Below are 27,432 nucleotides of genomic sequence, written 5' to 3' on the forward strand. Positions count from 1 at the left end.
CAGACGTCACTCACTTTTACCGTATGACACCCGAGATCAGCGCCTAAGAGCCAAATAACAAGAGTAACAACGTTGTAACTGACCCTGAAGAAACCATTTATAAAGCAGAGATCAGCGAGGTGTGCGGAGGTCAGAATCCTATATATCCCTCCCGCTGTAATCTCTGTTATCAGCGTAGGAGAGCGGCTACAATGTGATAAGCAGCTGGTGTGCAGCTTCCTGTAGGAGGAGACCTGGGGAGGAAATGCTAGACACAAGGTATGATTAAATGGATGCTATATAAGTGCCACACACTATACCACCTCTACCTCTTCACCAGCTGCACCCCAGGGATGCTCATATCAACCCCTAAACTTCCCGACACAACCAGGGATGCGGACATTAACCCCTAACCTTCCCTAGACCACCAGGGATGCTGACATTAACCCCTAACCTTCCCTAGACCACCAGGGATGTTGACATTAACCCCTAACCTTCCCTAGACCACCAGGGATGCTGACATTAACCCCTAACCTTCCCTAGACACCAGGGATACTGTAATTAACCCCTAACCTTCCCTAGACCACCAGGGATGCTGACATTAACCCCTAACCTTCCCTAGATACCAAGGATACTGACATTAACCCCTAACCTTCCCTAGACCACCAGGGATGCTGACATTAACCCCTAACCTTCCCTAGACCACCAGGGATGCTGACATTAACCCCTAACCTTCCCTAGACAGCAGGGATACTGACATTAACCCCTAACCTTCCCTAGACCACCAGGGATGCTGACATTAACCCCTAACCTTCCTTAGACCACCGGGGATACTGACATTAACCCCTAACCTTCCCTAGACCACCAGGGATGCTGACATTAACCCCTAACCTCCCCTAGACACCAGGGATACTGACATTAACCCCTAACCTTCCCTAGACCACCAGGGATGCTGACATTAACCCCTAACCTTCCCTAGACCACCAGGGATGCTGACATTAACCCCTAACCTTCCCTAGACCACCAGGGATGCTGACATTAACCCCTAACCTTCCCTAGACCACCAGGGATGCTGACAATAACCCCTAACCTTCCCTAGACCACCAGGGATGCTGACATTAACCCCTAACCTTCCCTAGACCACCAGGGATGCTGACATTAACCACTAACCTTCCCGACAACCCCAGGGATGCGGACATTAACCCCTAAGCTTCCCTAGACCACCAGGGATGCTGACATTAATCCCTAACCTTCCCTAGACCACCGGGGATACTGACATTAACCCCTAACCTTCCCTAGACCACCAGGGATGCTGACATCAACCACTAACCTTCCCGACAACCCCAGGGATGCGGACATTAACCCCTAAGCTTCCCTAGACCACCAGGGATGCTGACATTAATCCCTAACCTTCCCTAGACCACCGGGGATACTGACATTAACCCCTAGCCTTCCCTAGACCACTAGGGATTCTGACATTAACCCCTTACCTTCCCTAGAATAACTGAGTCTGACATTAACTCTTTAATTACCTAGACCACTGGGGATGCTGCCATTAACCCTTTACCTTCCATAAACCACTAGGGATGCTGACTTTAACACTTTCAACAGCTAGACCACCAGGAATACTGGTATTAACCTCTTCAGCAGCTAAACTACCAGGGATGCCGACATTAACCCCTTACCTGCCATAATCCACCATGGATACTGACATAACCCCTTCCCTGCCCTAAACTACCAGGGATGCTGACATTAACCCCTTAGCTTCCCTAGACCACCAGGGATACTGATATTAACCTCTTACCTTCAGTAGAACACCAGGGATGCTGACATTAACTCCTTACCATCCATAAACCATCATGCATATAGAAAATTAACCCCTTTACCAGCCCTTATCTTCCCTAGACCGCCAGCGATACCACTAGTGATCCATCGATGCTGACATTAACCCCTTCCCTGCCTTAAAACAGGGATATTGATATTAACCCCTTCAGTAGCTAAACTACCAGGAATGCCGACATTAACCCCTTACCTTTCCCTAGGCCACCAGAGATTCTGACATTAACCCCTTACCTTCCCTAAACCACCAGGGATGCAGACATTAACAACTTCACCCAGTTATGATGTTATCATTGACCGCTTTAGTATCTAAACCTTTCAGAGAAGCTGCATTAACGCTTTTACTATCCTAGACCCCAGGCATATTATATGATATCACTTTAAGTGAAGCCACGCCCCTTCTGCCACACACCCTTTTTTTTTTATCCATCTGGTGTTTTTGGTAGTAAGGGTAAGATTCTTATATACAGTCCATGTGTTGCTGTTTTTTTAATTGTAATTAATATAAATTATTATTGTTAATCTAGTTTCCTTGGTGACGGCGTGTGGCCACTTCTATAGCGGGGGTTCAGCTGGAGCCAATTTTTTTACACTTTGTCAGAAGGCGCTGAGAACCCGATCAACCCCAATATGAGGTCAGTCAGAAGCTGGTGGTATCAGTCATACATCGGAGAGAAATCAGGACGTAAGTGTGAAAAGAGCCGAGGTTTTATTGCACTTCCGATGTCTTAGATATTTATTTGGAGCACACAATGCCAGGCTGCTGCATCAAAAGCCATCACATTATTAAGGTAGATTTACTACTGTGTCGGCATCAGCAATGTGTCCAAAAATGTGCCAAATTATGGTGCACTTCATCTTAGACTAATTTAAGAATTAGAAAAGGGGGTGTGGATTAGTGGAAAGGGGCGAGGCTTAAAATATGCCAAAGTGCACCAAACAAAAACGAAGTCACCATTGTGGTAATTTTGACGCCTCCTCTGCCTGCCTGGTCTATGCGGTCTAAATTTTACACAGCTTAGTAGATCTACCCCAGTTTTTTCACAGTGTATCAAGAAAGATATCAGAGTGGGGGAAAGAGTTCAAGAATGGCAATCAAATTAATAAGACGTCTGGAAGATCTGAGCTGCGAAGAAATGTCAGACGTCAGAAGACTGAGGGGTGTGATATCTTAATAGAAATATGTGAATGACCCCCATCATGTGATACGTTTTACCTTCGGCAGACCCCAGAATTCCATCACTATCCGCACTATGAAGTTGTGGCCCCTGCTCCTACACCGTGTGGTAGTGGCTGAAGTGTAGAGAGATGTAAGAAAGGCACGGACATCAGACACAATACACAGGTTACTGTAGATAGTGCCACACAGCCCCCCCTGTAGATAGCGCCACACAGCACTCCTGTAGATAGTGCCACACAAACCCCCTGTATATAGCGCCACACAGCCCCCCTGTAGATTGCGCCACACAGCACTCCTGTAGATAGTGACACACAAACCCCCTGTATATAGCGCCACACAGACCCCCTGTAGATAATACCACACAGCCCCCCTGTAGATTGCGCCACACAGCACTCCTGTAGATAATGCCACACAAACCCACTGTATATAGCGCCACACAGACCCCCTGTAGATAGTGCCACACAGCCCCCCTGTAGATAGTGCCACACAGCCCCCCTGTAGATAGTGCCACACAGCCCCCCTGTAGATTGCGCCACACAGCACTCCTGTAGATAGTGCCACACAAACCCCCTGTATATAGCGCCACACAGCCCCCTGTAGATAGAGCCACACAACCCCTGTATATAGCGCCACACAGCCCCCTGTAGATAGTGCCACAAAGCCCCCTGTAGATAGTGCCACACAGCCCCTTGTAGATAGCGCCACACAGCCCTCTGTAGATAGCGCCACACAAACCCCCTGTAGATAGCGCCACACAACCCCCCTGTAGAATGAGCCACAGAGCCCCCTGTAGATAGCGCCACACAGCCCCCTGTAGATAGCGCCACACAATCCCCCTGTAGATTGCGCCACACAACCCCCCTGTAGATAGCGCCACACAACCCCCCTGTAGAATGAGCCACAGAGCCCCCTGTAGATAGCGCCACACAGCCTCCCCTGTAGATTGCGCCACACAAACCCCCTGTAGATTGCGCCACACAAACCCCCTGTAAATAGCGCCACACCGACCCCCTGTAGATAGCACCACAAAGCCCCCTGTAGATAGTGCCACACAAACCCCCTCTGTAGATAGCGCCACACAGCCCCCTGTAGAATGAGCCACAGAGCCCCTTGTAGATAGCGCCACACACCCCCTGTAGATAGTGCCACGCAGCCCCCTGTATATAGCGCCACACAGCCCCCTGTAGATAGCGCCACACAAACCCCCTGTAGATAGCGCCACACAAACCCCCTGTAGATAGCGCCACACAGACCCCCTGTAGATAGCACCACAAAGCCCCCTGTAGATAGTGCCACACAAACCCCCTCTGTAGATAGCGCCACACAACCCCCCTGTAGAATGAGCCACAGAGCCCCCTGTAGATAGCGCCACACAAACCCCCTCTGTAGATAGCGCCAAACAGCCCCCCCTGTAGATAGCGCCACACAGCCCCCTGTAGATAGTGCCACACAAACCCCCTGTAGATAGTGCCACACAGCCCCCCTGTAGGTAGTGCCACACAGCCCCCTGTAGGTAATGTCACACAGCCCCCTGTAGGTAATGCCACACAGCCCCTGTAGGTAATGCCACACAGCCCCCTGTAGATAGAGCCACACAGCCCCCTGTAGATAGAGCCACACAGCCCCCTGTAGATAGAGCCACACAACCCCTGTAGATAGTGCCACACAGCCGCCTGTAGATAGTGCCACAAAGCCCCCTGTAGATAGTGCCACACAGCCCCCTGTAGAATGAGCCACGCAGCCCCCTGTAGATAGCGCCACACAGCCCTCTGTAGATAGCGCCACACAAACCCCCTGTAGATAGCGCCACACAACCCCCCTGTAGAATGAGCCACAGAGCCCCCTGTAGATAGCGCCACACAGCCCCCTGTAGATAGCGCCACACAAACCCCCTGTAGATTGCGCCACACAGCCCCCTGTAGATAGAGCCACACAACCCCTGTATATAGCGCCACACAGCCCCCTGTAGATAGTGCCACAAAGCCCCCTGTAGATAGTGCCACACAGCCCCCTGTAGAATGAGCCACGCAGCCCCCTGTAGATAGCGCCACACAGCCCTCTGTAGATAGCGCCACACAAACCCCCTGTAGATAGCGCCACACAACCCCCCTGTAGAATGAGCCACAGAGCCCCCTGTAGATAGCGCCACACAGCCCCCTGTAGATAGCGCCACACAAACCCCCTGTAGATTGCGCCACACAGCCCCCTGTAGATAGAGCCACACAACCCCTGTATATAGCGCCACACAGCCCCCTGTAGATAGTGCCACAAAGCCCCCTGTAGATAGTGGCACGCAGCCCCCTGTAGAATGAGCCACGCAGCCCCCTGTAGATAGCGCCACACAGCCCTCTGTAGATAGCGCCACACAACCCCCCTGTAGAATGAGCCACAGAGCCCCCTGTAGATAGCGCCACACAGCCCCCTGTAGATAGCGCCACACAAACCCCCTGTAGATTGCGCCACACAACCCCCCTGTAGATAGCGCCACACAACCCCCCTGTAGATAGCGCCACACAACCCCCCTGTAGAATGAGCCACGCAGCCCCCTGTAGATAGCGCCACACAGCCCTCTGTAGATAGCGCCACACAAACCCCCTGTAGATAGCGCCACACAACCCCCCTGTAGAATGAGCCACAGAGCCCCCTGTAGATAGCGCCACACAGCCCCCTGTAGATAGCGCCACACAAACCCCCTGTAGATTGCGCCACACAGCCCCCTGTAGATAGAGCCACACAACCCCTGTATATAGCGCCACACAGCCCCCTGTAGATAGTGCCACAAAGCCCCCTGTAGATAGTGCCACGCAGCCCCCTGTAGAATGAGCCACGCAGCCCCCTGTAGATAGCGCCACACAGCCCTCTGTAGATAGCGCCACACAACCCCCCTGTAGAATGAGCCACAGAGCCCCCTGTAGATAGCGCCACACAGCCCCCTGTAGATAGCGCCACACAAACCCCCTGTAGATTGCGCCACACAACCCCCCTGTAGATAGCGCCACACAACCCCCCTGTAGAATGAGCCACAGAGCCCCCTGTAGATAGCGCCACACAGCCTCCCCTGTAGATTGCGCCACACAAACCCCCTGTAGATTGCGCCACACAAACCCCCTGTAAATAGCGCCACACCGACCCCCTGTAGATAGCACCACAAAGCCCCCTGTAGATAGTGCCACACAAACCCCCTCTGTAGATAGCGCCACACAGCCCCCTGTAGAATGAGCCACAGAGCCCCTTGTAGATAGCGCCACACACCCCCTGTAGATAGTGCCACGCAGCCCCCTGTATATAGCGCCACACAGCCCCCTGTAGATAGCGCCACACAAACCCCCTGTAGATAGCGCCACACAAACCCCCTGTAGATAGCGCCACACAGACCCCCTGTAGATAGCACCACAAAGCCCCCTGTAGATAGTGCCACACAAACCCCCTCTGTAGATAGCACCACACAACCCCCCTGTAGAATGAGCCACAGAGCCCCCTGTAGATAGCGCCACACAAACCCCCTCTGTAGATAGCGCCAAACAGCCCCCCCTGTAGATAGTGCCACACAAACCCCCTGTAGATAGTGCCACACAGCCCCCTGTAGGTAATGTCACACAGCCCCCTGTAGGTAATGTCACACAGCCCCCTGTAGGTAATGCCACACAGCCCCCTGTAGATAGAGCCACACAGCCCCCTGTAGATAGAGCCACACAACCCCTGTAGATAGTGCCACACAGCCGCCTGTAGGTAATGCCACACAACCCCCGTAGATAGAGCCACACAAACCCTGTAGATAGAGCCACACAGCCCCCTGTAGATAGAGCCACACAACCCCCTGTAGATAGAGCCACACAACCCCCTGTAGATAGAGCCACACAACCCCCTGTAGATAGAGCCACACAACCCCTGTAGATAGTGCCACACAGCCGCCTGTAGGTAATGCCACACAGCCCCTGTAGGTAATGCCGCACAACTCCTGTAGATAGAGCCACACAACCCCTGTAGATAGTGCCACACAGCCCCCTGTAGGTAATGCCACCTCCCCTGTAGGTAATGCCACACAACCCCTGTAGATAGTGCCACACAGCCCCCTGTAGGTAATGCCACACAGCCCCTGTAGGTAATGCCACACAACCCCTGTAGATAATGTCACACAGCCCCCTGTAGGTAGTGCCACACAACCCCTGTAGATAGAGCCACACAACCCCTGTAGATAGTGCCACACAGCCGCCTGTAGGTAATGCCACACAGCCCCTGTAGGTAATGACACACAACGCCTGTAGATAGAGCCACACAACCCCTGTAGATAGTGCCACACAGCCGCCTGTAGGTAATGCCACACAGCCCCTGTAGATAATGTCACACAGCCCCCCTGTAGGTAATGCCACACAGCCCTCTGTAGGTAATGCCACACAGCCCCTGTAGGTAATGCCACACAACCCCTGTAGATAGAGCCACACAACCCCTGTAGATAGTGCCACACAGCCGCCTGTAGGTAATGCCACACAGCCCCTGTAGGTAATGCCACACAACCCCTGTAGATAGAGCCACACAACCCCTGTAGATAGTGCCACACATCCGCCTGTAGGTAATGCCACACAGCCCCTGTAGGTAATGCCACACAACCCCTGTAGATAGAGCCACACAACCCCTGTAGATAGTGCCACACAGCCGCCTGTAGGTAATGCCACACAGCCCCTGTAGGTAATGCCACACAACCCCTGTAGATAGAGCCACACAACCCCTGTAGATAGTGCCACACATCCGCCTGTAGGTAATGCCACACAGCCCCTGTAGGTAATGCCACACAACGCCTGTAGATAGAGCCACACAACCCCTGTAGATAGAGCCACACAACCCCTGTAGATAGAGCCACACAACCCCTGTAGATAGTGCCACACAGCCCCCTGTAGATAGAGCCACACAACACCTGTAGATAGTGCCACACAACCCATGTAGTAAGAGCCACACAGCCCCCTGTAGATAGTGCCACACAGCCCCTGTAGATAGTGCCACACAGCCCCCTGTAGATAGAGCCACACAACCCCTGTAGATAGTGCCACACAGCCGCCTGTGGGTACGGCACACACAGCCCCCCTGTAAAATGTGCCACCCCATTGTGGTTAGTGCCACACTTACCTGTCTCCGTTCCAGCGCCGTCCTCTTCTCTGACGATGCAGGCCTGGTTTCTTCTGACCAGGCCGCATCCAGAGAAACAAAGCAAGAGGCACCATGATGTCATCGCGCCGCTTGCATATCTCTATCTCTCTCTCTCTCTCTCGCGCACGCGGCTCGCCCGCTCTCTCTCGCGCACGCGGCTCGCCCGCTCTCTCTCGCGCACGCGGCTCGCCCGCTCTCTCTCTCGCGCGCACGCGGCTCGCCCGCTCTCTCGCGCGCACGCGGCTCGCCCGCTCTCTCTCTCTCTCTCTCGCGCGCGCGCACGCGGCTCGCCCGCTCTCTCTCTCGCACGCGGCTCGCCCGCTCTCTCTCTCTCTCTCGCGCGCGCACGCGGCTCACCCGCTCTCTCTCTCTCCTCGCCCGCTCTCTCTCTCTCGCGCGCACGCGGCTCGCCCGCTCTCTATCTCTCTCGCGCGCGCACGCGGCTCGCCCGCTCTCTCTCTCTCTCTCTCGCGGCTCGCCCGCTCTCTCTCTCTCGCGCGCACGCGGCTCGCCCGCTCTCTCTCTCTCTCGCGGCTCGCCCGCTCTCTCTCTCTCTCTCTCTCTCCTCGCCCGCTCTCGCTCTCTCTCTCTCTCGGCTCGCTCTCTCTCTCGCGGCTCGCCCGCTCTCGCTCTCTCTCTCTCGCGGCTCGCCCGCTCTCGCGCACGCGGCTCGCCCGCTCTCTCTCTCTCTCTCGCGCGCACGCGGCTCGCCCGCTCACTCTCTCTCTCTCTCTCTCTCGCGCGCGCACGCGGCTCGCCCGCTCTCTCTCTCTCTCTCTCTCTCTCTCGCGCGCATGCGGCTCGCCCGCTCTCTCTCTCTCTCTCTCTAGTGCACACGGCTCAAGTCACTCCAACTTCCAACTTTCTGGGACCATGGTCTATTTAAAAAAATGTCCGGGCCCCATAAAGTCAAAGAGTCTGGGCCCCCATGATGGAGGGATGTGAAGGTGAAAACGGAAAGTGGGGGGTGGCGGGGTCAGGCGTGAGATGCAAACTAGCAGTGGCTCTGTGGAGGGGTAGGAAAGACATTGAGTGGGAAGGGGCACTGTTAGGGGACAAGGGGGAGTGACTAGGGGGCAAAGCTCTGTGGGGGGGAAGATGTCTAAAGGAAAGAAGCAGGATCGGGGCCAGGAGGGAGGCACATGCTGACAGGGGCTCGGTGGAGGGGCCAGAGGGGAGACACATGCTAACAGGGGCACTGTGGAGAAGCAAGGGGAGGCAGTGGTTGTGCAGGGGGGGGGGGGGGGGCAACATAAAATAATCTTTGCACTGAAGCTGCTGTCTGTACACAGCGGAGTCACTCGCCAAGTTGCAGTTCTGGATCCTGCAGGCTCTACCATCCTCCACCTCCGCGGCACGTCTGAGCGAAGTCTCCACCTCCTCCTCACACACGGCACCAATGTCACCTGCATAGTCACCAGACAAGAAGCCAAAATGCCGGATGACTACGACTTCAGCAATATTGTGGCCGGATTGACCACTACCTCAGCGCCACCTAGGGGAAAAATAGCAGATAACTGAGGCAACAGCACACACAGCTGTAATGTGAACGTAGACATCAAGAATTGGCGCCGTTATCAAATGGATGCCACGTGTCAACGGTAAAATGTCAGCCGGGGGGGGGGGGGGTGACTAAACAAATAGAAAAATATCCATCAATAATGATAAATATGAATAACCCGACATATAATAATAGATTTCATATCTTGTGCCAGTCTAAGTAGAGGAGATAGTTGGAGTAAACTTGGAATGAGCCGGTTCGGACTTGCGGCAAAATTTGCTTCATTTTCTGAGACACTTCTTAATAAATTTGACTCCGGTCAAGTAAAACGTAGTGAGGTATTTTGGCTTACCGGCTGCTTTATTATACCGGTAGCTGCTCCGTTTCTGACCGCCGGTGGGTCACGTGGTCTCCATTCTGACTATACAAATCCTGCGGCGTCGGCTGTAGGAACCAGATTTGACTTTCCTCCGTAGATAAATCCAGCGCCAATGTCGCCTGGTCATAAATGTAAAAGATCGCTGCCTGCAAAATGACAAGACGATTCAGGATATTTATTGGGGAGGTCAAACCTCTCACAATCAGATCAGTCACATGTAGAGGGGTTGACCATCTGTAACGTGTCCTGTGTGTCCCGGACCATCTCTTGTTGGAGTCATTGGTTGGGGTGGGGGCTCCATGTCTTGACCTTCTTCCTTTGAGGATTTACGACACCCCCGCCCGATCTTAGATCGGCATCACTCGCCTTTGAGGATAAAAAACAATTTTCACTTTGGGCCTGTTCACCGGAATTCATACTACATTATTGGTCGCATCCGTAGTCATTGTGTTGTGGCCATTGAATGAGGAGAAAGAATTGATCCAGCGCTGGATCAATTCTTTCTCCTCATTCGATATTCTACACCGCGGGCCGTCGCGGGGATCCGATTGACGCTACCAGGAGACGCAGACCGGTGAGCTGGAGGTTCTCTCCCTGTTGTGGCCATTCCCTGACTGCTTCCACTTGTATGTTTTATGCCTTGTTTGTCTTCTTTAGGTCTTCTTTATCCCTATTTAATGTCTTCATGTCTTCTTTAGGTCTTCTTTACGTCTTGTTTAGGTCTTCTTTACGTCTTCTTTCGGTCTTCTTTACGTCTTTGTTAGGAATCTGCCAGGTACTACGTCTAGGTATACTCCTGGGATTAATCAATCCACACCTGAGGCCAGACCTGTTCGACTGACACCATCTCCCACCAACCAGGGTGGCAGGCTCAGGAGTGGGAGAGCCTATCGCGGCCTGGTCAGTCGGAGTTAGCTCCGCCCCCTGTCCTTTATTACCTGCCGTGTTCTCCTCCTCAGTGCTTGTAATTCTTTGCTCGGTGGGCACTATTCTTTACCAGATTTAATTTCTTGGTTACCTATAGGGCTGGGTCCAAGAATATTAAGGCTGATGCCCTGTCACGTAGTTTCATGGCCAATCCTCCTTCCGAGAAGGATCCTGCTGGTATTTTACCCCCTGGTATAATCGTTTCTGCCACGGATTCTGATTTAGCTTCTGATATCGCGGCTGATCAGGGTTCAGCTCCCGGGAACGTCCCTGGGGACAAGCTGTTTGTCCTCCTGCAATACCGGCTAAGGTTACTCAGGGAAAACCATGACTCCGCTCTATCTGGTCATCCTGGCATCTTGGGCACCAAACACCTCATTACCAGAAACTATTGGTGGCCTGGGTAGCCTAAAGACGTTAGGGCTTACGTCGCCGCTTGTGAGGTTTGCGCTAGGTCCAAAACCCCTAGGTCCCGACCTGCGGGCCTACTACGTTCCTTGCCCATTCCCCAGAGACCTTGGACCCATATCTCCATGGATTTTATCACCGATTTGCCTCCATCTCAGGGCAAGTTGGTGGTGTGGGTGGTAGTAGACCGCTTCAGCAAGATGTGCCACTTTGTGCCCCTTAAGAAGCTACCTAACGCCAAGACGTTAGCTTCTTTGTTTGTGAAACACATCCTGCGTCTCCATGGGGCCCCAGTCAATATCGTTTCTGACAGAGGGGTACAATTTGTTTCCTTATTTTGGAGAGCCTTTTGTAAAAAGTTGGAGATTGATCTGTCCTTCTCCTCTGCCTTCCATCCCGAAACTAATGGCCAAACGGAAAGGACTAACCAGTCCCTGGAACAATATTTAAGGTGTTTCATCTCTGACTGTCAATTCGATTGGGTCTCATTCCTTCCCCTTGCTGAATTTTCTCTGAATAACCGGGTCAATAACTCGTCAGGGGTCTCCCCGTTTTTCTGTAATTTCGGGTTTAACCCAAGGTTCTCCTCCGTTTCCCCTGGTTGTTCCAATAATCCTGAGGTAGAGGATGTTCATCGGGAACTGTGCACTGTCTGGGCCCAGGTTCAGAAGAACCTAGAGGCGTCCCAGAGCGCACAAAAGATTCAGGCGGATAGTAGACGTTCTGCTAACCCCCGGTTTGTCGTCGGGGATTTGGTCTGGTTGTCGTCCAGGAACTTGCGCCTTAAGGTCCCGTCCAGGAAGTTTGCTCCCCGATTTATTGGACCTTATAAGATCATTGAAGTCCTCAACCCTGTATCCTTCCGTCTGGAGCTGCCCCCATCCTTTCGCATACATGACGTCTTCCATGCCTCCCTCCTTAAACGCTGCTCCCCGTCCTGGTCCCCCTCGAGGAAACCTCCTGTACCCGTTCTCACCCCTGAGGGGGTGGAATTCGAGGTGGCCAAGATTATGGACAGTAGGATGGTCCTGGGCTCCCTCCAGTACCTGGTCCATTGGAGAGGATACGGGCCGGAGGAGAGGACTTGGGTACCTGCCCGTGATGTTCACGCTGGGGTATTGATCAGGAGGTTCCACCTTCTCTTCCCTACTAAACCGGGTCCTCTTACTAAGGGTCCGGTGGCCCCTCATAAAAGGGGGAGTACTGTTAGGGATCTGCCAGGTACTACATCTAGGTATACTCCTGGGATTAATCAATCCACACCTGAGGCCAGACCTGTTCGACTGACACCATCTCCCACCAACCAGAGTGGCAGGCTCAGGAGTGGGAGAGCCTATCGCGGCCTGGTCAGTCGGAGTTAGCTCCGCCCCCTGTCCTTTATTACCTGCCGTGTTCTCCTCCTCAGTGCTTGTAATTCTTTTGGATTCCTGGCCCCACTGCTGCTTGCTCCAGCCTGCTTCTGCCGTGCTTCTGCCTTGCTGCTGTTCTGCTTAACCTGCTTTGCTTTGCCTCTGGCTTGCTTCCTCCTCCGTGCTCACTTGGGTATACTCCACTTTATCCTGGTCCTGACTACTCATTCACCGCTCCGTTTCCTCGTGGCTACTGCCCCTTCCCTTGCGTGTTCCCTGTTTGTTCTCCCGTGCACTTAGACAGCGTAGGGACCGCCGCCCAGTTGTACCCCGTCGCCTAGGGCGGGTCGTTGCAAGTAGGCAGGGACAGGGCGGTGGGTAGATTAGGGCTCACTTTCCCTTCACCTCTTTCCTGCCATTACAGTCTTCTTTAGGTCTTCTTTACGTCTTGTTTAGGTCTTCTTTCGGTCTTCTTTACGTCTTCTTTACGTCTTCTTTAGGTCTTCTTTAGGTCTTCTTTAGGTCTTCTTTAGGTCTTCTTTCGGTCTTCTTTCGGTCTTCTTTCGGTCTTCTTTACGTCTTCTTTAGGTCTTCTTACGTCTTGTTTAGGTCTTCTTTACGTCTTGTTTAGGTCTTCTTTACGTCTTGTTTAGGTCTTGTTTAGGTCTTCTTTACGTCTTCTTTACGTCTTCTTTACGTCTTCTTTACGTCTTCTTTACGTCTTCTTTCGTTCTTCTTTCGTTCTTCTTTAGGTAGAGATGAGCGAACTTATGAAAAGTTCGGTTCGGCAAGTTCGCCGAATTTCGTGCAAAAGTTCGATTCGGACCGAACTAGTTCTGACCGAACCTGTAATACAAGAAAGCCCCTAAAAATCGTGTATAACACTGTTTTAAAGCCCTAGAAGCCCTGTATAACACTCTTAGGTCACCCATGAGTGTATCCAAGTACTTTTGAGCTGTCTTTAATGCAAAGTTGGTGTCAAAGTTACGCCAACATGTATGGCTCTAGGAAAACGGATGGGACACGGAGATAACTAACAGAAACCACTGCACTTGTGCATGTTGTATGCTTAATGCATTGTTAAAAAAGGTACAAAAATTTACCATTTTAGGCGGCTGATGCCTGCCAGGGTTCATACATATAAGGTGGTAAAAGAAGAAGCAATGGCTTTTGACAAGCCCTCCAAAAATTGACCCTTTTTATTGGCAGATGCCTGCCGGGGTTCATCCATACATGGATGTAAAAGCAACAAGCAATGGCTTTTCACAAGCCCTCCAAAAATTGACCCTTTTTATTGGCAGATGCCTGCCGGGGTTCTTCCATACATTGATGTAAAAGCAACAATCAATGGCTTTTCACAAGCCCTCCAAAAATTGACCCTTTTTATTGGCAGATGCCTGCCGGGGTTCTTCCATACATGGATGTAAAAGCATTAAAGCAACAAGCAATGGCTTTTGACAAGCCCTCCAAAAATTGACCCTTTTTATTGGCAGATGCCTGCCGGGGTTCTTCCATACATGGATGTAAAAGCATTAAAGCAACAAGCAATGGCTTTTCACAAGCCCTCCAAAAATTGACCCTTTATATTGGCAGATGCCTGCCGGGGTTCTTCCATACATGGATGTAAAAGCAACAAGCAATGGCTTTTCACAAGCCCTCCAAAAATTGACCCTTTTTATTGGCAGATGCCTGCCGGGGTTCTTCCATACATTGATGTAAAAGCAACAATCAATGGCTTTTCACAAGCCCTCCAAAAATTGACCCTTTTTATTGGCAGATGCCTGCCGGGGTTCTTCCATACATGGATGTAAAAGCATTAAAGCAACAAGCAATGGCTTTTGACAAGCCCTCCAAAAATTGACCCTTTTTATTGGCAGATGCCTGCCGGGGTTCTTCCATACATGGATGTAAAAGCAACAAGCAATGGCTTTTCACAAGCCCTCCAAAAATTGACCCTTTATATTGGCAGATGCCTGCCGGGGTTCTTCCATACATGGATGTAATAGCATTAAAGCAACAAGCAATGGCTTTTCACAAGCCCTCCAAAAATTGACCCTTTTTATTGGCAGATGCCTGCCGGGGTTCTTCCATACATGGATGTAATAGCATTAAAGCAACAAGCAATGGCTTTTGACAAGCCCTCCAAAAATTGACCCTTTTTATTGGCAGATGCCTGCCGGGGTTCTTCCATACATGGATGTAATAGCATTAAAGCAACAAGCAATGGCTTTTGACAAGCCCTCCAAAAATTGACCCTTTTTATTGGCAGATGCCTGCCGGGGTTCTTCCATACATGGATGTAAAAGCATTAAAGCAACAAGCAATGGCTTTTCACAAGCCCTCCAAAAATTGACCCTTTTTATTGGCAGATGCCTGCCGGGGTTCTTCCATACATGGATGTAATAGCATTAAAGCAACAAGCAATGGCTTTTGACAAGCCCTCCAAAAATTGACCCTTTTTATTGGCAGATGCCTGCCGGGGTTCTTCCATACATGGATGTAAAAGCATTAAAGCAACAAGCAATGGCTTTTCACAAGCCCTCCAAAAATTGACCCTTTTTATTGGCAGATGCCTGCCGGGGTTCTTCCATACATTGATGTAAAAGCATTAAAGCAACAAGCAATGGCTTTTCACAAGCCCTCCAAAAATTGACCCTTTTTATTGGCAGATGCCTGCCGGGGTTCTTCCATACATGGATGTAAAAGCATTAAAGCAACAAGCAATGGCTTTTGACAAGCCCTCCAAAAATTGACCCTTTTTATTGGCAGATGCCTGCCGGGGTTCTTCCATACATGGATGTAAAAGCATTAAAGCAACAAGCAATGGCTTTTGACAAGCCCTCCAAAAATTGACCCTTTTTATTGGCAGATGCCTGCCGGGGTTCTTCCATACATTGATGTAAAAGCATTAAAGCAACAAGCAATGGCTTTTCACAAGCCCTCCAAAAATTGACCCTTTTTATTGGCAGATGCCTGCCGGGGTTCTTCCATACATGGATGTAAAAGCATTAAAGCAACAAGCAATGGCTTTTGACAAGCCCTCCAAAAATTGACCCTTTTTATTGGCAGATGCCTGCCGGGGTTCTTCCATACATTGATGTAAAAGCATTAAAGCAACAAGCAATGGCTTTTCACAAGCCCTCCAAAAATTGACCCTTTTTATTGGCAAGGGTGAGTAGTAGCAGCACATTAAAAGACACTGGACGACAGTCACAGGATAAAGCCCTGTGGTGGGGCAGGCCTGCTTGTAGCAGACGGGCGGCAGTGGAGGTTTATTGGTGGTAGTAGTCGAGGTAGCCAACACAGACAGCAAGGGTGCAAGCAGTAGTAGCAGTAGTAGCAGCACATTAAAAAAAGAGACTGGACAGTCAGAGGAGGGCAAAGCCCTGTGGTGGGGCAGGCCTCAGGCCTGCTTGTAGCAGACGGGCGGCAGTGGAGGTGTATTGGTGGTAGTAGCCGAGGTAGCCAACACAGACAGCAAGGGTGGTAGACTGGTAGTAGCAGCAGTAGCAGCACATTAAAAAAAGAGACTGGACAGTCACAGGAGGACAAAGCCCTGTAGTGGGGCAGGCCTCAGGCCTGCTTGTAGCAGATGGCAGTGTAGGTGTATTGGTGGTAGTAGAGGTAGCCAACACAGACAGCAAGGGTGCAAGCAGTAGTAGCAGTAGTAGCAGCACATTAAAAAAAGAGACTGGAGAGTCACAGGACAAAGCCCTGTGGTGGGGCAGGCCTGCTTGTAGCAGACGGCACTGGGGTGGATTGGTGGTAGAAGTAGTAGCAGCTGCAGCACCAACAGCGGCACATTAAAAAAAGAGTGGACAGGACAGAATCCCATAGTAGCAGGCGGCAGTAGCAGGCGGCAGCAGCAGCAGCAATGTAAGATCTAATCAGTGGCATCAGGCACAGGGGTTTTAAAATCCTCACCGATCCACGCTTGATTCATTTTCAGAAACGTGAGATTTTCCAAGCTGTTGGCGGACAATCTTGTTCGCTTAGGGGTGACGAAGCCCCCTGCTGCGCTGAATACCCTCTCTGACGCTACACTGGAGGGTGGACAAGACAGTACACCCATGGCAAACTGGGCCAGTTCTTGCCAATGATCCAATCTGCTGACCCAGAAGTCCATGGGGTCTGGGATCAGCATTTCTGACGGAGAAAGGGCACAGTCCAAGTACGAGTGAACCTGGTTGTTTAGGTGCTGCACCTGGTGATGGTGAACATCCCTTTGGTGACTACGATGTGTGTCAGGTCGGGGTATTGGATGTAAAAATGTTGTCATCATATTTTCCAAACTGAATTGGCTGCTGCTGCTGCTGCTGCTGCCGCTGCTGCCACGGCTGCCGCCTATTGCAGAGGTAGCTCTGCCAGAGGCGGTGGAACGATGAGACAGTGGGGAGCGGAGAGTGGCCCCCCGGTCAGACATGCTTGCAGCAGGTGTTTGCCGTTTGAAAGCCGTGACAAGCTGGCTGCATAGCTTCTCTCTATAATAAGCCAATTTTGCCTCCCTCTCGGAAGGCGCAAAAAACTCCCCCATTCTGGCTTTATACTGAGGGTCTAAAAGTGTGGCTATCCAGTACTCATCTCTTTGCTTCATGCTAACAATACGACAGTCAGCGCGCAAGTAACGAAGCATACAGCTTGCCATCCAGGCCAGCGTTTCAGAGGGCCCGGTTGGTTCCATCTCCGCCCCATACTGCCATGGTTGTCCATCATCAAGGTCGTCGTCAGACTCGTCATCACCACCATCACTGTCATGTTGTGCGGCTGCCTCGTCCCCTATCCCTTCCTGTGATTCCATCTCCAAATCCAGCTCCTCTTCAGGTCCTGTTTCCTCATCCTCCTCCTCCTCCTCAACATCCATAGCCAGATGTGATCCTTCCTCCATCCTTTGCTGAATCATCGCTGTGAGCGTTTGCTCCATAATGAATATCAGCGGCATAACATCGTTCATTCCGCTAGCGTCACGGCTCACAAATCGTGTGGCCTCCTCAAAGGGCCTCAAAACGCGACATGCGTCTCTAACCAGCTGCCAGTGCCTGAGCTCGAAATTACACTGGCTCCAAACGCTGCCCGTCTGCTGCATCAGGAAATCATTCACGGCTTTCCGCTGTTCGTACAGACGGTCCAACATGTGCAGGGTGGAATTCCATCGTGTTGGAACGTCGCAAATCAGGCTGTGTTCTGGGAGATTGTTTTGACGCTGCAAGTCCAGGAGGGCGTGCTTAAATGCATACGAACGTCTAAAGCGAACGCAAACCCTCCTGGACATGGCCAGCCCACCCTTCAAACCAACATATGACTTTAAGAAGCGTGTTATGACCAGATTGATCACATGTGCCATGCAAGGAGCGTGTGTCAGGTGACCTAGACGCAGTGCAGCCACAACGTTCTTGCCGTTATCAGAGACAACATTGCCCAGTGTGAGTTTCAGAGGAGACAGCCAGCGTGCGATTTCCTCCTTGATGCACAGCAGCAGCTCCTGCCCTGTGTGGCTTTTCTCGCCCAGGCTCAGCAGGTGTAAGACAGCGTTGTGGCGCTTCACCTTGCACCTATGAAAAGAGGAGGGAGGAGGAGTGGAAGATACGCTGTGTCCTGTCGGGGACGGGAAGACCTCCAAGGAGGAAGGCAAGGAGGAGGAGGAGGAGGAGTAGGAGGATGGTAGGCGCCTGGTGTCCGGAGTTGAACTAGAAACATACAAGCGTGGAGGTGGTAATGCCTGGCATTGCTGCGGTGGTGCATCGGACTGCAAAATATTGACCCAGTGGGCCGTGAAAGACATGTACTGTCCCTGCCATAGTTGCTGCTCCACGTGTCGACGGTGGCATGTACCCTGCTGCACACGGATAATTGCAAGGACTTGGACACCTTTTCCTCCACATGCTTGTGCAAGGCAGGGACAGCTGTTTTGGAGAAGTAATGTCGGCTAGGTATTCGCCACCTAGGCTGAGCGCACGCCATCAATTGCTTGAAGCCGGCGGAGTCGACCAGGTGGTACGGCAGCGACTGCACCACCAACAACTTTGCCAGGTGTGAATTAAGCCGCACGACAAGTGGATGACTGGGTATATATTGTTGCTTATTGGACAACGATTCCGTAATGGATAACTGACGGGACATAGGAGGAGCACTAGATGACAGTGATGATGATGATGACAACGACATGGTGGATAAGGCCTGGCTACTACTTAGATGACAGGGACTCGGAGCAGCAGCAGCAGCGGAAGAGGGGTCTTCATTAGATGTACATGATGGTGGGGCATGTTGATTGTCCCACATGGCCTTGTGATGCCGTTCCATGTGTTTACGTAGAGCAGTAGTTCCTACATTGCTGCCCTGCCCACGCCTTACTTTCTGCTTGCAGATACGGCACTGTGCCATGTTTTCCTCCTCTGGGAAGGTACAGAAAAATTGCCACACGGCAGAGTACCGTAAAGAGGTAGTACCACGTCCACCACCACCACCACCACCACAACCACCCGAGCTTGCCCCTTGTCTGGCAGGCTTTTTTCGGGAACCTACACCAGCATCTGTGTCGCCGTCACCGGCTCCTGAGCTGACCCTACCGCTGCAACGTTTTGCAGATTGACTTCTGCCCCTACCTCGGCTTGGCTGTTTATCACATCCAGTGCCGCCACTACTACCCTCCTCCTCTGACGCCGTCATCACCTCGTCACCTGGTTCCCACGTCCTGTCTAAAACAACATCATCATCATAGCCTTCCTCATCATCCCCGCCACTTCTGTCACTGTGTTGTGAATGTGATGTGACATCATGGCGGGCTCCATGCCCCCCCTCATTACTGCGTCTGCCACCACGGCTACCACCACCAACACCCCCACTACCGCAGCTATGCGTCTCGGTCACCGCTTCCACCTCCACCACCGCCGCAACACACTCCGTTGGCTGACTCGCGGAAAACAAATCATCATCATCACTATGTTGTTCAGTATCTTCCTTCGCACCCGAGGAGATGTCTCTTAGGACTCTCAGGAAAGATGGCTTCCCGCTAGGAAGGGGGAGCGAAGACATAGATGATGGAATGGAAACGCTAGAAATACCTATATTACTACTGTCACCGTGCCAAGGAACTGTAGAGGATCTGGAATCCAACGAAACCTGGCTTGAAGCCAGATCGTCAGAGTCTTCCTGCTGAGATGACCGCGAGCCAGCCAACCAGTCCACAATGGCCGTATTGTCTAAAGTAACCCGCCCACCGGAGGAGATGGACAAGTCTGGCTTGCTGATACTACTACTAGCAGGCACATGGCAGCTGCTACTAGTGGAACTGGGCACATGTCTTGTGCCACAAATGCTGCTACTGGGTCTGGCACCAACAGATCCAACATTTGGACTGGAAGAGGAGACGGCATGGGTGTTTCTTCCTCTACCCCGTCCTTTCACAACCTTTTTTTTCCCAGACATTTCAGAGCCCCTTTTAAAAGCGTATTCACACACGGACACTGGCTTGGCAAATGGCAATGAATGAGAATTTCAATCAGCCTCGCTGCAGTGCACTCAGGGAATGCTGGGCCTTGTAGTACTACTAGGCTGCCTGTATGGCAAGTTGGATTGTTATTCCATGGATGAGCCCCTTTTAAAAGCGTATTCACACACGGACACTGGCTTGGCAAATGGCAATGAATGAGAATTTCAATCAGCCTCGCTGCAGTGCACTCAGGGAATGCTGGGCCTTGTAGTACTACTACTACCACTACTACAAAGGCTGCCTGTATTGCAAGTTGGATGCAATGGGGATGAGCCCCTTCTAAAAGCGTATTCACACACGGACACTGGCTTGGCAAATGGCAATGAATGAGAATTTCAATCAGCCTCGCTGCAGTGCACTCAGGGAATGCTGGGCCTTGTAGTACTACTAGGCTGCCTGTATGGCAAGTTGGATTGTTATTCCATGGATGAGCCCCTTTTAAAAGCGTATTCACACACGGACACTGGCTTGGCAAATGGCAATGAATGAGAATTTCAATCAGCCTCGCTGCAGTGCACTCAGGGAATGCTGGGCCTTATAGTACTACTAGGCTGCCTGTATTGCAAGTTGGATGCAACGGGGATGAGCCCCTTATAAAAGCGTATTCACACACTGGCTGAGTAGTGAGTAGTGGATGAGCCCCTTCGATTTCTGAATTCCTGCCTTTTAGATTCCTAAAGCTTTCCCTTACTGCACAGAGATGCTATTCCTACAGCTCCTGTCTGTAAAATGGCCGCTGAGCTCCGTGCATAGACTTTTATTGCAGGCTTGAGCCCGCCCCTATGCTGCCTCCCGATTGGCTGGGAGAGCCGTTTGCAAGGCATTATGGGGTAGCCTGATGTCAGGTGATCTTCTGTAATCCTCCATTTTAGATGTAACATGTGGCAGGCGCCAAAATGTAGCCGGGTTCGGTCAAAACGGGTTCGGCCGAACCCGGTAAAGTTCGGATTCGCTGCGAACCGAACTTTTCCTGAAGTTCGGACCGAAACCGGGTTCGGTTGTCCCGGTTCGCTCATCTCTATCTTTAGGTCTTCTTTAGGTCTTCTTTACGCCTTCTTTACGCCTTCTTTACGTCTTGTTTAGGTCTTGTTTAGGTCTTGTTTAGGTCTTGTTTAGGTCTTCTTTACGTCTTCTTTACGTCTTCTTTCGGTCTTCTTTAGGTCTTCTTTACGCCTTCTTTACGTCTTGTTTAGGTCTTCTTTACGTCTTCTTTGCGTCTTCTTTCGGTCTTCTTTAGGTCTTCTTTACGCCTTCTTTACGTCTTGTTTAGGTCTTCTTTACGTCTTCTTTACGTCTTCTTTCGGTCTTCTTTACGTCTTCTTTCGGTCTTCTTTACGTCTTCTTTCGGTCTTCTTTACGTCTTCTTTCGGTCTTCTTTAGGTCTTCTTTACGCCTTCTTTACGTCTTGTTTAGGTCTTGTTTACGTCTTCTTTACGTCTTCTTTACGTCTTCTTTCGGTCTTCTTTATGCCTTCTTTATGCCTTCTTTATGCCTTCTTTACGTCTTCTTTACGTCTTCTTTCGGTCTTCTTTATGCCTTCTTCATGTCTACTTTAAGCCTACATTTTTTGAAAATCCATATTGTCTTTGGCAAATGTAAAATTATTTTGCCCATGTTCACCTCTTTTTCATATCAACCAATTACATCCTTCAGGTGATTCTGGGCGATGTAATTGAGTAATTGATTTCGGCGGTCCGTTACATCCTCCACCACTGCACAACGTATGTCATTTCTGAGCACGCTCGTCTCACAAAAATAAATTGTCCTATTGGAATGCCGACTGTGTTGTGGGTGGGGACTGGAGAAGTGTAGCACGCGATTAGTAGCTGCGTCTTTACGGTATAACTCTGTGATTATCTTTCCATTCTAAACCCAAAAAAAAACAACTGCCGCAGACACAAGGTGTATAAAAGTGAGAAAAAATAAAATATTGTTTGTCATTGGATTGAGAATTAGCTGAAGGACCGTATCCAGAGAGTTGTGGTCAATGATTCCTACTCTGAATGGTCCCCGGTTATAAGTGGTGTACCCCAGGGTTCAGTGCTGGGACCCCTATTATTCACCTTATTTATAAGACCTTAATTTACCCATCAGAGTTCTATGGGGGACAGTGTCAGATGCCTTTACAAAGTCCAAAAACACTATATCCACAGCCAGGGCCCAGTCCAGCTTTATATGGGCCCTTGGGCGACACAGACTTAGGCCCCTTTGTGGGGGAACTCACGGCGGCAGTAAAATGGCAGAAAATGTCACTTTGTGTTATAGATGTTAGACCCTGTTTATGCCGCCATATAGAAGTTTGGCCCCTAGTTTGTACCCCCTTACATTTAATGCCTTCTGTAGATAGTGCCACACATCCCCCCTCCCAGGTAGTACCACACAGCCCCTACCTCCAAGGTAGAGCCACACAGCCCCCTCTTCCCAGGTAGTGCCACACAGCCCCCTCTTCCCAGGTAGTGCCACACAGCCCCCTCTTCCCAGGTAGTGCCACACAGCCCCCTCTTCCCAGGTAGTACCACACACCCACTCCTCCCAGGTAGTGCCACACAGCCACCCTCCCTGGTATTACCAATAGCCCCCCTCCCTGTAAGTAGCGCCTTTGGGGTTCCCTCTAGGGTGGAATCCCCAGCCAGAGCATTGCCGATGCTCTGTCTGGGGATTCCGCTTCAGGAGAAACCCCTAACGTCACTGTACATGTATGGACAGTGTTGTCAGGGGCAACCCCAGAGCCATAGTCCCGGGCAGAGCACTACTAGCACTCTGCCTGGAACTTCAGCTCTGCTCCTGACATCACTGGCATTCATATATGGATAGTGGTATCTGGAGCAGAGCTCAAGTCCCAGGCAGAGCGCTAGTAAAGGCTCTGCTCCGGTACTCCGGCTCAGGGGAAGCCCCTGACATCACTGTCCATATACAGATAGTGATGTCAGGGGCAACCCCAGGGCCATAGTCCCGGGCAGAGCACTACTAGCACTCTGCCTGGGACTACTGCCCTGTTCCTGACATCACTGTCCATATATAGACATTGATGTCAGGGGCTTCCCCAGAGCCATAGTCCTTGGCAGAGCGCTACTAGCACTCTGCCTGGGACTCCTTCTCTCCCTCTGACATCACTGTCCATATATGGACAGTGATGTCAGGGGCTTCCCCAGAGATGGAGTCCCGGAGCAGAGCCGCTAGTGCTCTGCCTGGGACTCCTTCTCTCGTCCTGACATCACTGTCTATATATCGACAGTGATGCCGTTACGACAGCAGCAACAGCACCCGGCGGCCGAGTGGGCACTAGCACTTGCCCGGGTTCGTCTGGTGCTGACGCCGGTCCTGTCCACAGCAGCCCCTCTGTCCAGACTTCTACTCACTGCTTCATAAAAAACAAACCGTGCTGGCTGTCACTTCTAATACTATTTTTTGTCACATACTCCTGTATTTAGTCCCTCAATAGCCCCTCAATTTTTCCCACGATGGATTTGGAATCTCCATCTTCCTCGGTAAGAGACAGCTCCAGCCGCAGGTTACTTTACAGAGATAACTTAGTTACTATAAATGAGACTTCACTCGGATGTCGAGACCTTCAGATGGGACCTACTCCAATGTTATTATGATCTGTTGTGGGTTCATGATTGCGATGTTTAAGGTCTAGTCACATATGATAGATTTGATGCAGAAATATTTTTGACTGTTTAGTTCACCTGAATGGGACCCGCACCTGCTGCAGAAACCGCGCCATTCACATGTATGGAACTGCGCGTGAATATACCATAAAAAGTCTCAAGCATGAACCTGAAACGGAGAACAATTAGCTCAGTCGGAAGGTTGATCCAGGATCTCGGAGAACTTGCAGACTCTCATCCACGCAACTCTCCCGCTCCTCTACAGACAGGTGGTCTCCCTTTTGAGCTGAACGTTCTGGGTGCCCAGAGTCCTTCGTCCTGTTGTCCAGATACTTAGTTCTTGTGCTTTGTTAGTAGTTGAGTCCCTGTTTTTTTCTCCACTTTTTGTTAGCAGCTCCTTCATGAAGGCCACATCAAACAAGACTTCTCCAGACTTTTGAAGGGGCATCGGTTGATGTCATTCTTGTCTGCTGCACTCTTCTTCCACGGCTTGCTGCTCTGTTTATGAGTCTCATTCTTGTCTATGTCTCTGGGCTTCTTCAGAAGACTTTGGACAGAATAATCTGCTTTGGGTGGACCTTGCCGATGACCATTTTGATGGTACCTTGTAATCTTGTTTTATTGATTATAATTGTATCTATCTCTCAGTCTTCCTTCTTTTGTAGAAGACCTGAATAGAACTGCTGCCTCGTTTCATGATATTATATACAGTATATTATCTGAACTGAACCCTGACCGTAAGACGACTCCTGGACCAAACTATGTAAACAGAAGCCTGGAGGAGACCTTGTATCCTCTGAGCAGATGTCTCCCGCAGTCTCCATGTGATGTACAGGGGGCATCCTACAGCTGGGGTGGTAACAGGCCGCGGGCTTTGTCTGAAGGAAGATGTTGATATTAGGGATTAGTCAGATCTACGGAGAATGATCCGGTCAATGAGAAGATGGACAAGGCGGAGACTTTAATGCAAGAGACAAGTAAACAGGATCTGCTCCTCTGAAGGTCGGAGTGATGTCATGAGATAAATATTTGGACGCTGGACTCGGTTTTCCATATTAAGGCTGCCGGTTGTTGGGACGTTCCTGTTTGTTGGGCTTTGGTTCTTGTCCATTTGTTAATCCGGTTGTTTGTTCTGCTTAAGTCCCATCTGGGGGAATAAAATGTGTAGAAGTCACGAGGTTTAGAGGTGAAGGCTCCTGCCAGTATCTTCGCAATCATGAAGGCAGAGTTTGAGAAAAGACGATGGCGCTTCATCCTTTCATGATCTCTCCGCATGACAGGGAACACGGCTGAGGGACTGACGATGGAGGCACTTTATTCATGAGTATATACGGTAGGGTAGGTATCTCTAGTAGACCTGGGGCGTCCAGCACAGAGCCTCGTAGGTTCTCCCGCTCTCTGGTTTCCTGCCGCACTTCAAAAACATTCTCAGGGCTGTTATCATCATCATGTTCCTCAGACCAGACTGGGGTCTCTCCGGAAGCCCCTCTGGCGTAGGTGACTCAGTGGATATAAGGGTCTGGTGTTTGGCCTGCCTTGCCATATAAGAGGGGAAGGGGAGGCTAAGCCTAGATGCTAAATGATATACTAAAGATATACTGAATAAGCAATCAGGGGGGCACCTCTTCAAACAAGCCATCACACCCCCTGCGGCGCGATCGGCCGTTACAATGGTTGTTATGGCTGCCTAGGGGCCTAATAAAATCCCCCATGGCTGCCATCTTTGTACACCTGTAAAGGATCTGCCAGGCACTACGTCTGTGGATACTCCCAGGATTAATCAATCGACACCTGAGGCCGGACCTCTTAGACTGACTCCGGCTCCCACCAATCAGGGTGGCAGGCTCAGGAGTGGGAGAGCCTATCGCGGCCTGGCCAGTTGGAGTTAGCTCCGCCCCCTGTCCATTTATACCTGCCGTTTTCTCTTCCTCATTGCTTGTGATTCTTCCTGGTTTCCTGGCCCTGCTACTGCCTTGCTCCAGCCTTGCTTCAGCCTTGCTACAGCTTCCGCTTATCCTGCTTCGCTCTGCCCCTGGCTTGCTTAATGCTCCTTGCTCTGCGTTCGTATACTTCGTGACATCCTGATCCTGACTGGCTCGTTCACCACTCTGGTTTCCTCACGATGTTCCGTGGGCTACTGCCCCTTCCCTTGCTTGTTCCCTGTTTGTATTCCCTTGCACTTAGTCAGCGTAGGGACCGCCGCCCAGTTGTACCCCGTTGCCATTGGTCAGAAGAGATCCACTGTGGCTCAGCTGGTTAAGAGACTTACTGACGCAGATGCCATGAAGTACACAATTGTGGTGTCTGCTACTGCCTCTGATGCCAAACACCTCATTACCAGAAACTAATGGCCAAACGGAAAGGACTAATCAATCCCTGGAACAATATTTAAGGTGTTTCATCTCTGACTGTCAATTTGATTGGGTCTCATTCATTCCCCTCGCCGAATTGTCCCTCAATAACCGGGTCAGTAACTCGTCAGGGGTCTCCCCGTTTTTCTGTAATTTCGGGTTTAATCCACGGTTCTCCCCCGTTTCTCCTGGTAGTTCCAATAATCCCGAGGTAGAGGACGTTCATCGGGAACTGTGCACAGTCTGGGCCCAGGTTCAGAAGAACCTAGAGGCGTCCCAGAGCGTACAAAAGATTCAGGCTGATAGAAGACGTTCTTCTAACCCCCGGTTTGTCGTCGGGGATCTGGTGTGTTTGTCGTCTAGGAACTTGCGCCTTAAGGTCCCGTCCAGGAAGTTTGCTCCCCGATTTATTGGGCCGTATAAGGTCATTGAAGTCCTCAACCCTGTATCCTTCCGTCTGGAGCTGTCCCCATCCTTTTGCATACACGACGTCTTTCATGCCTCCCTCCTTAAACGCTGCTCCCCGTCCTGGTCCCCCTCGAGGAAATCTCCTGTTCCCGTTCTCACCCCTGAGGGGGTGGAATTCGAGGTGGCCAAGATTGTTGACAGTAGGATGATCCAGGGCTCCCTCCAGTACCTGGTCCATTGGAGAGGATACGGGCCGGAGGAGAGGACTTGGGTACCTGCTCGAGATGTTCACGCTGGGGTATTGGTCAGGAGGTTCCACCTTCTCTTCCCCACTAAACCAGGTCCTCTTAGTAAGGGTCCGGTGGCCCCTCATAAAAGGGGGAGTACTGTAAAGGATCTGCCAGGCACTACGTCTGTGGATACTCCCAGGATTAATCAATCGACACCTGAGGCCGGACCTCTTAGACTGACTCCGGCTCCCACCAATCAGGGTGGCAGGCTCAGGAGTGGGAGAGCCTATCGCGGCCTGGCCAGTCGGAGTTAGCTCCGCCCCCTGTCCATTTATACCTGCCGTTTTCTCTTCCTCATTGCTTGTGATTCTTCCTCGTTTCCTGGCCCTGCTACTGCCTTGCTCCAGCCTTGCTTCAGCCTTGCTACAGCTTCCGCTTATCCTGCTTCGCTCTGCCCCCAGCTTGCTTCCTGCTCCGTGCTCTGCGTTGGTATACTTCGTGACATCCTGATCCTGACTGGCTCGTTCACCACTCTGGTTTCCTCACGGTGTTCCGTGGGCTACTGCCCCTTCCCTTGCTTGTTCCCTGTTTGTATTCCCTTGCACTTAGTCAGCGTAGGGACCACCGCCCAGTTGTACCCCG

General features: G+C 51.2%; 1 long non-coding RNA gene across 1 annotated transcript; it reads left to right on the forward strand.

Moving 5' to 3' along the window:
• On the forward strand, window positions 1-24,380 carry LOC142748029 (uncharacterized). Its single transcript, XR_012882122.1, has 3 exons — window positions 1-258; window positions 2,346-2,503; window positions 23,875-24,380. It is a non-coding gene; the product is annotated as an uncharacterized LOC142748029 (long non-coding RNA).
• Window positions 24,381-27,432: the final 3,052 nt, after the last annotated feature.

This window comes from Rhinoderma darwinii, chromosome 1 (assembly GCF_050947455.1).
Source record: "Rhinoderma darwinii isolate aRhiDar2 chromosome 1, aRhiDar2.hap1, whole genome shotgun sequence".
Classification (NCBI taxonomy): domain Eukaryota; kingdom Metazoa; phylum Chordata; class Amphibia; order Anura; family Rhinodermatidae; genus Rhinoderma; species Rhinoderma darwinii.